This window comes from Perca fluviatilis, chromosome 5 (assembly GCF_010015445.1).
Source record: "Perca fluviatilis chromosome 5, GENO_Pfluv_1.0, whole genome shotgun sequence".
NCBI lineage: Eukaryota > Metazoa > Chordata > Actinopteri > Perciformes > Percidae > Perca > Perca fluviatilis.
Genome location: NC_053116.1, coordinates 29,644,262 through 29,655,480, shown reverse-complemented (window position 1 = coordinate 29,655,480; position 11,219 = coordinate 29,644,262). Strand labels below are relative to the sequence as shown.

Sequence of the window (11,219 nt, the reverse complement as noted above, 5' to 3'; positions counted from 1 at the left end):
AACACATTTCTGATGCTGTTACTTTTTAAACACATATAATACATTCCCAGATCTTTCAGTTCAGAGTCCCTGCCGGTCGTATATGTCAGGTCCCTTGTACAAACTGGAGTGGACCAAAGCCAGTTTTGCATCTTGGTTTGATTTGAACAAACGAGGTCAGGAAGGGACCTGAGCATCACAGAGCAGCCTTGTCTCCTGCAGCAGGCACTGCATCCGCTCAGTGAATGCAAAGTTTTTTGCATAGGAAAATACGCGTGAAGTCTTTGGGAGTAGAGGAGTGCGACCCATAATTGGAGGATTCAGTTTCTAAACTGAATTTCAACAACAAATGAAGTGCACTGATATTCTGTACGGTGCTGTGAAGAATATTAAATATACTTTTACAATTGTATTACATACTACTGCGACTTCTACTACTAGTTTGACTTTAGCCATTTTGTTGCTAAAATTTGTGATATACGAGTGAATGGCAGTAAAAGAGCTACTGTTAGTACAGAATTACACAAACAAACACTTGGGAAAACACACTACACACTACAAAACATCTGGCTCATATGTTGCTCAGTAGCTACAGCTCTGCTGGTTGGACACACTCACAGAGGTTGACTGATTTGCCTCTCATGCAAATATCAACTGATGGCGTGCTGCAGTGACGATGAAGCTCAAACAGCAGAAAAAAGAGAGATTTGACTTTTAGTATCAGACAGGGATTTTCTGTACACCTAGTGAAACTTTGCTTCTCCTGAATGCCTCGTCTCATTATTCCATGGTCATTTATTTTAACCATGAATTATGAAATGATTAGCCTAAACATGAGATAGTCATGGTATCTGTACACTTATGGAGTTATTGCCAATAAAATAGTAACGTTTGGATCATCTTCATGTAATTCTCTAGACATTTGACTGCCGTAATAACACAATTACTACTTGTGTAATAATTAAAGTGGTACTAGTTTGTCTACAGTATTTTCTGACATCACTGGTGCTACGCATTCATTTTTCTACTTCCCTGAGATCATGTGTCAGCCAAACATCTTGTCACAGCTCCAAAGCTACAATGTCAACAGGCCGGATGATTATTAACACATGAAGAAATAAAAGTGCAAAAATGAGACCATATTGTTTTAGAAGTAGTTAGACATTTGGAAAAAGGTAGCAGGGTGGCTGTCAAGAAAACCCAGAGGGGGTCATCCCTATGTTCCAAGGACCCTATGCTCTTGATATAAACTAACATTGTAAGAGATTGGTAAAGGCTATCGTAACAGTTCAATTGAAACAAAGGGAAATGGACTTTTCAAATGCATGTTTGAATTGTAAAAGTCTGTTCAGCCGGACTTTAAGATTCTCTTGGAAATATACCTCAAAGCTGGCTGAAAGGGGACAAACACTTGATAAATGCAATGCTGGTGGCCAGTAAAAAGACTATTACCAGAAAATGGCTACTACCAGAGTGTCCAACAATTACTTCATGGAGAGATATATTTTAACAGAAATCTACAGAATGGAGCAGATTACAGCTCATGTTAACCGAAGAATGGAAACATTTCTTGAACACTGGCAGAAATGGTACAACTATGTCTCAGATAAATGGCCTGACTGTATTTCTTTACTTTACTGAAAATGATTTCTCCCTGTTTTATTTATACTTTTGTTAGTATGGTGTTATTGTTGTTGGTTCATTTGTATGCCTGTTTGTTTATCTCATCTTTTAATCTCTATACTTGAATAAGTAAAAGAATAAGTATATGGTTTGTCATAGAATCTGAAAAATTGAAATAGGTGTATTAGAGACACCTGTAAAAAACTAATAAACTAATACAAAAAATACAAAAAAATAAATAAAAAATCTGTTCAGCCACTGTTGAGATATCAATGTCTAAAGTCAAACTGTCATGCGTGCAAATTTTAGGGGGTAGGTTTTAAGGAGTATAACATCACTCGGCAATAAGCTGTAGTGTGATTTCAACATAACTGACAGGGAAACATACATTGAACATTCAATCTAGGAAAAAAAACATTGTTGAGAACATGATACTCTTTGAATGGTCTCCTTACTGTAACTGTACGTACACACCACCGCCGACTTGAGCTGCAAAAGAAGCTCTGGCCGCCCTGTCAAGGACGCTTGTTAAAAAGTACAGGGAAGCTTTTGACGCTTTGGCCGCTCTGACGTGGCAGGACATTCAGATCAAGTAAGGAAGACTAGCATATATACTTAAATAATAAAAACATCACACACTTCACCAACTCACCGGAGACACCAACTATCCCAGCTATTTTATCCCATGCCTCCTTTTTTTTAAACTGGTCCCTATACGCAAACAAAGTCATATCATAAATTATAGGGAACCCAGCAACAGCGATGATGAGCCTTTCCTCCATTTTCTCGGAAGTAATGTTTTGGTAGGAACGAAAGTTTACATCGTATGTTATCTGGAATCAGCCAGTGTGAAGGACGTCTATATTCCGATTGGTTGCTGGTCGTTTGCCGCTGAACCGCGTCATAGCTCATTACCACAAAGTTGACCAAACTTCAACTTTCTGCTTGACACGCTGGTTGCTCAACACGCCCAAAATGCGACACCGAAGGATTTGCCGCTTCTTGCAGCTGAGAGAAGCCGGCTTCCATTGAAAATGAATGACCTCCTGTAACTTCGAGGCTCAAGTCGGCGGCGGTGTGTATGTACAGTAATGTGTAATTTAAAATGATATTGAGCTGGGGAAAATAGGACCCTGGGAACATAGATACGCTCCGAGCCAGAGCTAGCTAGCTAACACTAGGAAAGACCGTCCAGTTTGATTCATCGCGCCTCGCCCCTCTCTATGACAATAGGCCTTTTTACTCTGATTTCGAGTGTTGCCATTTGGAACAGAAATAAACACTTTTGCCATCTGATGCACTTCATAGGTACGGTTCGTTTTGTCCCCCAGTCTTTAGAAGTTGCCAACAGGTGTTGGATGAGTACATGTTTTATGTCAAGAAATACTGTAGTTCCAACTGTGTAACAGCTTTTAAAACCTTAATCTCTAATTTTAACGTGTATCTAGCATGTCATTAATACAGTAATTGAGTTGCTTCCAGTCTTTGTGCTAAATTAGGCTAACTTGTTCTGTGTACTGGACACACAGAGATGTCAGTGATATCTTCTTAGGCAGGGCAAGACAATAAACAAGGTTATTTCCCTAAAAGTTGGACTGTTTCTTTAAACTGTGTGGCCTGTCTCAGGACAGGAAGTAAGCAACAACCCTACAGGGAACATTGTTAGGAACTGTGGGTGTTACACACCTTCCGTATAAATAATACATGGATGACATTAAGGTTATGTGAGGTCTGATTACTTGAATGAAGTCTATGATGATAAGAACAGTTTGAACCTGTTGGGAGAAGTGACACACTCTATTCATGTGGGGGGGGGGACCGCAGACAGAGACCACGCCAACATACACACACACACACACACACACACACACACACACACACACACACACACACACACTTCAAAGAAAGGTGTGTGTGTGTGTGTGTGTGTGTGTGTGTGTGTGTGTGTGTGTGTATGATGGCGTGGTCGCTGTCTGTGGTTCCCCCCCCCACATGAATAGAGACGGGCCTTGTGCAGTCGACAGCTGCCTCCTTTGAACGCCCAAAGACAAAAGGCCTTAAATCCAGCGACCTCCCTCTTTCATGTGTTCATCTGATACCGCTCTTCCTCGCCTTACTGTCACTCCATTCAGCTCTGTGGCCCGAGGCTGCAGATTGTTACCACGTCCAGCCACTGGAGTCCATGGATTCATTCGCTGCCTCTGAATATTTCGGAGAGAGAAAAAAAAGCTTTCATTAGCAGCAAAGTACAGCTGCGTTGGATATAAGCAGTGCATAGGACCATCAGAATGCGTCTTAGCTGCTTAGCTGCTGATGTCAGAGCTTGTGGGTTTGGTGCTAGACGCAGACTAACTCACAGTTATATCCACTCTAAATAAAATAAACAGCTTATGTGTCTAGTACAAGTTTTCCCTTGAGATAAAAATAATTATTTCCTTGGCATGTACCACTCTTTTCCCCAGAAAATGTATCATAAAATGGCAATTTATATACATAGATTATACACAGAAAAAAACACAGTGGCAAACATAAATCATTGTTTTATCTGCTGTTTATAATAAATAAATAAATCTTCAGTTTAAATATGTCAGAGTGAGTGGCTACATGTGAGCATATGAATGACTTCATAGTGATGATGGGTGAAGATGATGTTTTGCACCACTAAAGTTCTGGCACTGCTTTATAGAGGGATCCTGTCTCAAAATCTTTAATCCAGCAATATTTTGTTTTACTCATAACATTTTCTTTTTTTTATTTCTAAATGTTCCGGGAAAAGTTAAACATCTTAAGAAATGGTCAACATGTGTAAAGTATAATGGACCAAATGAAAAGGGAAGCTTGTAGCCACACATACAACACAAAAGTCTTAGCTGTTTACTCAGCATGCAGCCAATAAAAAGACCTGCTGAAAAACACTTTTAATCAGCGCAAAAAAAAAAAGCTGGTAGTAAAAAAGTAGCTGACTTTTAGTTGAAGCACTAGTTATTCAGAGACATCTGAGTTCATCTGTGACAGGGAAGCAACTGACAGTAAAAGCTTGACAAAGCTTGAAAGTTTTTATTTTGGCTCGGCCTACACTTAAACAAATCTTCTCTTCGTTATGCCTCCCATACACCTCATGCCCTCTGAGGGGAAAAAAACCCATAAATGAAAACTAAAAATAGTATAATCCGAAGACCAGGGAGTCTTGGTGGTGTGTGTGATAACCTAAGAAGTCAGCCCTCAGTGTGTCCGACTACCTCCCATTCACTGAGGATAATTAGAAAATTCTAAGGGCAGGATCTTCTTGGCTCTCTCTCTCTTTCTGTGTGTGTGTGTATGTGTGGAGGCTGAGCCCCAACACTGTACCAGGCAAAGGTTTCCACCGGCCCGTTCTTGCATAACTCAGTGAGTGATAACAACGGGTGAATTCCTCTCAACACACATTACAGCTGCCAACATCTTTGCCTTTGGTTTATTCCCAGTTCACTTTTGAATACAGTCCGTATCACAGCCCTGGATGAGCTGGGTAGTACGAGTTGAAGATTCCCTTGCAGCCTGCTTTGTCTTGAAGAGATGGTTAGATTGGGTGATCTTCCAGGGCAGAGGTCACGTTCATCAAGAGGTAGGTCAGCTGAGGTTAAAGCTGAAGGTGTTCCCACATCTATTGTGAGTCTATACCCTCCAACCTGATGGGGAACAGACATTGAGCAGGCGCGTATGACCCATGAGAAATGCAGCAAAGGGCTTTGTTGGCAAACTCTGCTCATATTTTATCCTTAAGAAGCTGGTATGAAGTGTAGTTGGAGGTATAGTGAATAGATAGAGGTAGATCATGTGAGTGCATTTGCTAAATTTAAGCTGACGGATGTGTTTTGTGCTCTTTTGACTGCAGTCTACTGGGAGGTTGACTCAAAGCCTCTTCAACACCAGCATCTTTCTGAATGATAAGATTAGATTCTATAAACACACTGCTAAGTACGTACAGTACACTGGCTATAAAACACCAGCATCACACTAGTATACACTCTGCTTGCCAAAATGTCACCTTCAACACTTCCATACCCATTACTGTTCAATGAGCAGCTGGTCTCCATGGCTCCTGCTCTCCCATGGGACGGTGTCACACCTTGCTGCCTATTTTTGATTGGCTGAAAGGAATAGATGAACCTACTATAGCCTAGCGTCTGGAGACTACAATGTTGACAGAGCGGCGCCCAAATCCAAAGGGTGTGTTTGGAGGGTTGTAAAACTCTGGCTGAGCTTTGACATAGCCGGCGCGCTGTGTGTGTTAATGTGTAGCTCTCTTACAGTGACTGGTCTGTGTTGCAGAGAGACTCAGGTAATGTTTAGGCCTGTGGACTTTGATACTCATGTCTTCTTAATTCACGCAACAGAATGAAATCTGCCAATCATTTACTCACATATGGACCTGTATTAATTCAGAGCAGAGTTAGAGTCATTCTTGGTCAATGCTGACGTTGGGATTGTTCAGACTTGGATGCCTGTATATCGCAGTGTTCACCTCCTACCTTACTTCCACATTCTCTTTCATATAAGTCAAATATTCTATCTGTAGTTCATGACCATAGCACAGTTACCCGATAAAAGGTGACTGTTAGTCGGGTACAGAGCACAGCGAGCCGCCGGTTGTTTTGGCGGACATTACGGTTAAGTTTAGGCGACAAAAGGACTAGTTAAGATTAGGAAAAATATGGTTGTTAGTTCATGACCATAGCACACTACAATTCGGTAAAAATTGTTACGCATTCAGCTCCGACCTGGTGTTGATCAGATTTATGGTGACACAATTGCACAATAGAGTCTAACAAGTGCACCGGAAAATGTGTTTCCTCTTAAATATCTACTGAAAAACCTTTTTCATGATTTACAATTGAGGAACCTGAGGATTGTCCGCATGAGGAACAAAAACTACAGATGGGGCCGAAGTCGTTAACTTTATCTGCATAGATAACATATGCAGCATGTTCACTTAAAGCGCTACATAAGCAGGCCAATAAGCAGCCAGTAACACTTTACCTTTAGAAAAACTTGTCAAACACATAAGTGCAGATCAGATGACTTTCAGGTTGACCATAATAACCTTTATAATAAAGGAATCTTTACTTTTCCTGCTTTTTAATATCTCTTTTCTGATATTCTCCCCCCTTGAATAATTTTGTCCTTTGAGTGGGAAGGTTGGAGATCTTGATATCTCGCTGCTTAGGTCAGATGTATATTTTGGCTGTGGCCATCAGCATTACCAAGAACGGTACATCTCTCTAAGCTATAAATCTGAATTAATTGCAACCTTTTTACATTGCTCAGCAGTAATTTACTGCCAGCAGATACACATAAAATAGATAGATACACATAAAACACAGCAAAAAGTAGTTTGTTTAAAGTAGTTTTGGGTAAAATGTGATGTATGTACAGTATGCGTAGAGGCAAACACAATCTGTTTCTTTTTTCTTGAATAGAATTACATGAAGGAATAATTATTGCAGCACCAAATCATCAATAATAAACAAGTGGATCCAGCAAATTAAACATTTATCAAGTCCATACAGCAAATACAGAAACAACAAGCTACCACTGATATGCAGCGTTGCCACTTGCTATGTGTTTGAAGGGTTGCAGCATTCAGCATGATACAGCAGCTGCAGCATCTCCCAAGGCTGACCATTCAATCAGAACGGAGACACTGAGTTACATCTGATGATTTTGCAGGAATTGTGGTTGTTTTGGACGATAAGTTAAGTACGATGATAGACAAACTTTTTCTTACTGAATATGGTGGTTGTAATGGGAGATGTTCCTTTGGGCAAATTCACCAGAAAAGTGTTTGCCTCTTAATTTGGCCCTTTTTGTGAGAGCACTTGTCTGAGGCATGGATATATGGGGGATCTGTGGCATTGCTTTACAACCAAAACAGAAAAAAAGAGACATTGTTTTTTAAAGGTAGCTGGCAAATTTGTTTTGACATGGTGACTGTTTTCAGTTAAGCAAATGAAGCAGGAAGTGCTTGGGGGAGTTCTGGGAAATGTGGTCATATGATAATTAAACTAAGGTGTTGCTGTTTATTTGACAATGGTACATTGATTTTTTTTTTTTTGCTACGAATGTTTAACCAGATTAATTCTGAGTGATTTCCAGTTTGTTTAAGCCACTTCAAAATGTCTGATATAGTCTTTACTTTAGTTTTTGTCAGGGCCCTTACCCTGACACACAGAGGAGGTGGAGAGGTACAGGGCAGTGCATGTGAGGAGTGGAGGAGAGCTGTGCGTCTACCTTGGTAACTGGTCCCAGTGGGCCGCTTCCTTGCTGTAGCTTCACCTGAACCCTGCCTCCCCAGAGAGCCTCCACATCATAAACATGTCTTGCATCATTAGCAGGACCTGCTGTCACCCTGCAGCCAGGCCCCCATGATACACTCTGTGGGAGAGATCAGTCGTTACCCACACATAACACACAGTGAATGTACTGTATATGTTCAGAAAGACGTAGCTTTACATTGAAGGTTTTTTAACGTTATGAACACAAATTAGCAATAACAGAACAAATAGAATGAAGTCAAAATTTGACTCATTATTTAGCTCACAGTGTAATGAGAACTTCTGTAACGCTGATATTTATTTCCAACGATGATCTCACATTTTTAATACTGGCGAGAATACAAGTCTGCCAGTATCACACAATCAACTACATTTAGTTTTGAAGCAAAAATGGTCAAAGATATTTCATATCCCCTCAAAATTAAATATTTTGGCATCTTGAATTAGTTGTACAAATCATTAAAACCCCATTTCACCAGTCCATACAGTAGTTGTCAGTGATGCACTATTTCATGTCCCATTATTAAGTTTGCTTTCAAGATGTGCCATGGCCACCACATTCAAGTTTCATGGTGTGTATACAGTATATAAAGCACACAAATTATCATGTGCAGGACACATTATTATTATTATTGATGTTAAAAGTGTAGGTAAAAGTAATGATACAAAGCAATGTTGACTTAGAAGATTTGTCACTGGTTGCATATGGCCGCTGGTTGTGACCAGTTTACCAAAAAGTACCTTGTTTTATCAAAATAGTTTTAGAGGCTAAGATAAAATAATTCAGCTCGAGAAAGTCTGAAAAAAATATAGAGCTCTAACAGATTTCCATAGCGTCATATTGCCCTTTTCCACTGCAGGAACTTATCCAGGAATCCACAAACCTTTTATAGGAGCTCACAGAATTTACCAAATGGCGGAACCAGGGTCTAAATTGAGTTCCTCTGCCCTGTTTCCTGCCCCCCCCAAAAGTCCACAGGTAGCACATTCTGATAAGTTTAGATGCGCTGAGAGTCCCTGATTGGTCGAACACAACATTTGAAGCTGCTACAACAAGAGCAGCATAAATTCAGACAGTAAAAGACAGTAGGTACTGCCTGCCAGTAGTATCAATATTGGGACTAGGGGAGGATATTTCTTGTGAAGTTTATGTGATGAGTCTTTGTTATTGTTTCATCATTAGCAAAAATCTATCATGTCATTGGTCTATTTGTCTAGTCAGCACGGTTGTTTAAATGTGGTGTAAATGCAAACAGGATTAAACAAGGTGTCGGTACATGATCCATTCTGCCTGCATGATCCGTTCTGCACATGCGCAAGATAATACTGTTTTACCGAGGATACGACCTGCACGATCTGTTCCACCGGGAAGCTAACGTTAGTTTAGCTAACAGCTAATTCGGCTAACCGCTAGCTGACAGATAGATTCAGTCTAAAATAACGTTAAGTCAAACTTAATGGGAGAAGCAGGCTACAGCTAAATTAAGACTTTACAGTAATAACAATAAAGACAAATATTGAGTGATTTTAAATGAGCACAAGTAAAGTAGAACTGACGTAACAGCTGTTATATATGTTAACATTTATTTTCAAGTTTTATTTTGAGGGTCTTTTAAAGTTATTACATGCTGTCTCAGCTAGCGGTTAGCCGAATTAGCTGTTAGCTAAACTAACGTTAGCTTGGCTGTCGACCGGAAGCGTGGAACAGATCGTGCAGTGTCGTAAATCCTCGTACAAAAGCGCATGCGCGAACATTTTGCGCATGTGCAGAACGGATCGCGCATGTGCAGAACGGATCGTGCAGGCAGAACGGATCGTGTACCGACAGGAGGACATTAAGTTCCTGGTACCATTTGGTTGAAAAGGGCTAATATTCACTTCAACTACTTCTAGTGCAGGAAAACAAACGTAAATGGTAAATACTCATCACCACCAGAAATGTATGAAAAATGAGTTTGACGGAAGGTGAAAGTGCAGTTATGATTCTTATACAAAATGTTTTGTCATAACAACTGTTAACTGGACTGGCCTGGATGAGAAAGGAGTTCTTCCTAAATGGAAATGTTATAATAAAATTCTATTACTTATGATGTTATAACTGTAAATTCACACGAGGCAACTGACTATTGACCCAAACGATTATCAGCTGTGTGTATGTCTACAGAGAACGATGCTTCCCTCTCTGAATAATCTCAAAAGGCTCATGTAATGGGCGATCACCTTCTGTTAGTGCCATTCAACATTTTTCATGCCTGGATGAATCCACATACACATAAACCAAAGCATATAGCTCTTCCTCTGAAAATCATTGTCATTCCCTGCATCCTAATGCCTTAGTAAACACATTACACAGCGAGCTAATTACATGGGACCAAATAGAGAGTCTCATGGAAGAAACAGGCAGGTGTGTTTGGAGATTGTACTCTATCATAGCACCTCATAATGCCCTCAAACTGAACACACACAAACCCTTTAAAGCTTTGACAATGCCACATTTTGCCATGAGGCAGGCTAGGCTAACATGCTATTTAAAGAAGGGCACAATGAATGATGACCTGGAGGTCAGCATTTCAGCTCATTTCCTAAACAAACTGCAACGTCTCGACTGTCAATGAATGAAACTTGACCCAGCCAGCAGCACTGCAGCTGTGTTTGACAGGCAACAAGTCACACTTAAGAGTGTGTGATTGTGTGTGTGTGTGTGTGTGTGTGTGTGTGTGTGTGTGTGTGACTGCACACGTAGGTTTAAGACAGACAGGAATCCATTCAGAGTCATTGAATTTAATCAACAAAAACTTTTAGAAGATTTGCCTCATATATTTAATACTTACAGTGACAGCAGCAGTGCATCTCGGTCATTGTGTTTATTATGATAAAACCGTCAACTGTCAGTGTTTCCACTATTTTGTTTTTCTCAGTTTCTTTTTAAATAAACATAGCAATATGTAAACACGTAAGCATACAGAAACAAAAAGATACAAAAAGAATAATTACAATGGCGACCTCCCCACCACCCACTTACAGTACATGCTGAAACCCATCTCATTAACATCACGCGGAGCTAATACATCAAAACAAGATTATATAGATTGAAATGGGTTAGTCCATTGGTTGGTTGTTTTTTGCTGGTAGAAACAGGTGGATGGAGTATGAGTAAAATTGACTTTACTTTCAGAAAATATGGCTTGAATAGATTTTTTTTTTCCTTTTAAAGAGTAAAAAAGTGTTACATTTAACAGCAACGTCAAAGTAGTGTACTGTCACAGCAGTGTGTGGAGGTCTGGGTGGTGGATAAGTGTTTAC

The 11,219-nt window shown here is 40.0% G+C and overlaps 1 protein-coding gene across 1 annotated transcript in view; it reads left to right on the top strand.

Moving 5' to 3' along the window:
- The first annotated feature begins 5,115 nt into the window (after positions 1-5,115).
- Positions 5,116-11,219, top strand: part of ttll10 (tubulin tyrosine ligase-like family, member 10) — a 40,457-nt gene continuing 34,353 nt past the window's right edge. The window contains exon 1 of the mRNA XM_039800608.1: positions 5,116-5,206. The gene's annotated coding sequence lies outside the window, so the exon portion shown is untranslated. The remainder of the gene's footprint in view (positions 5,207-11,219) is intronic.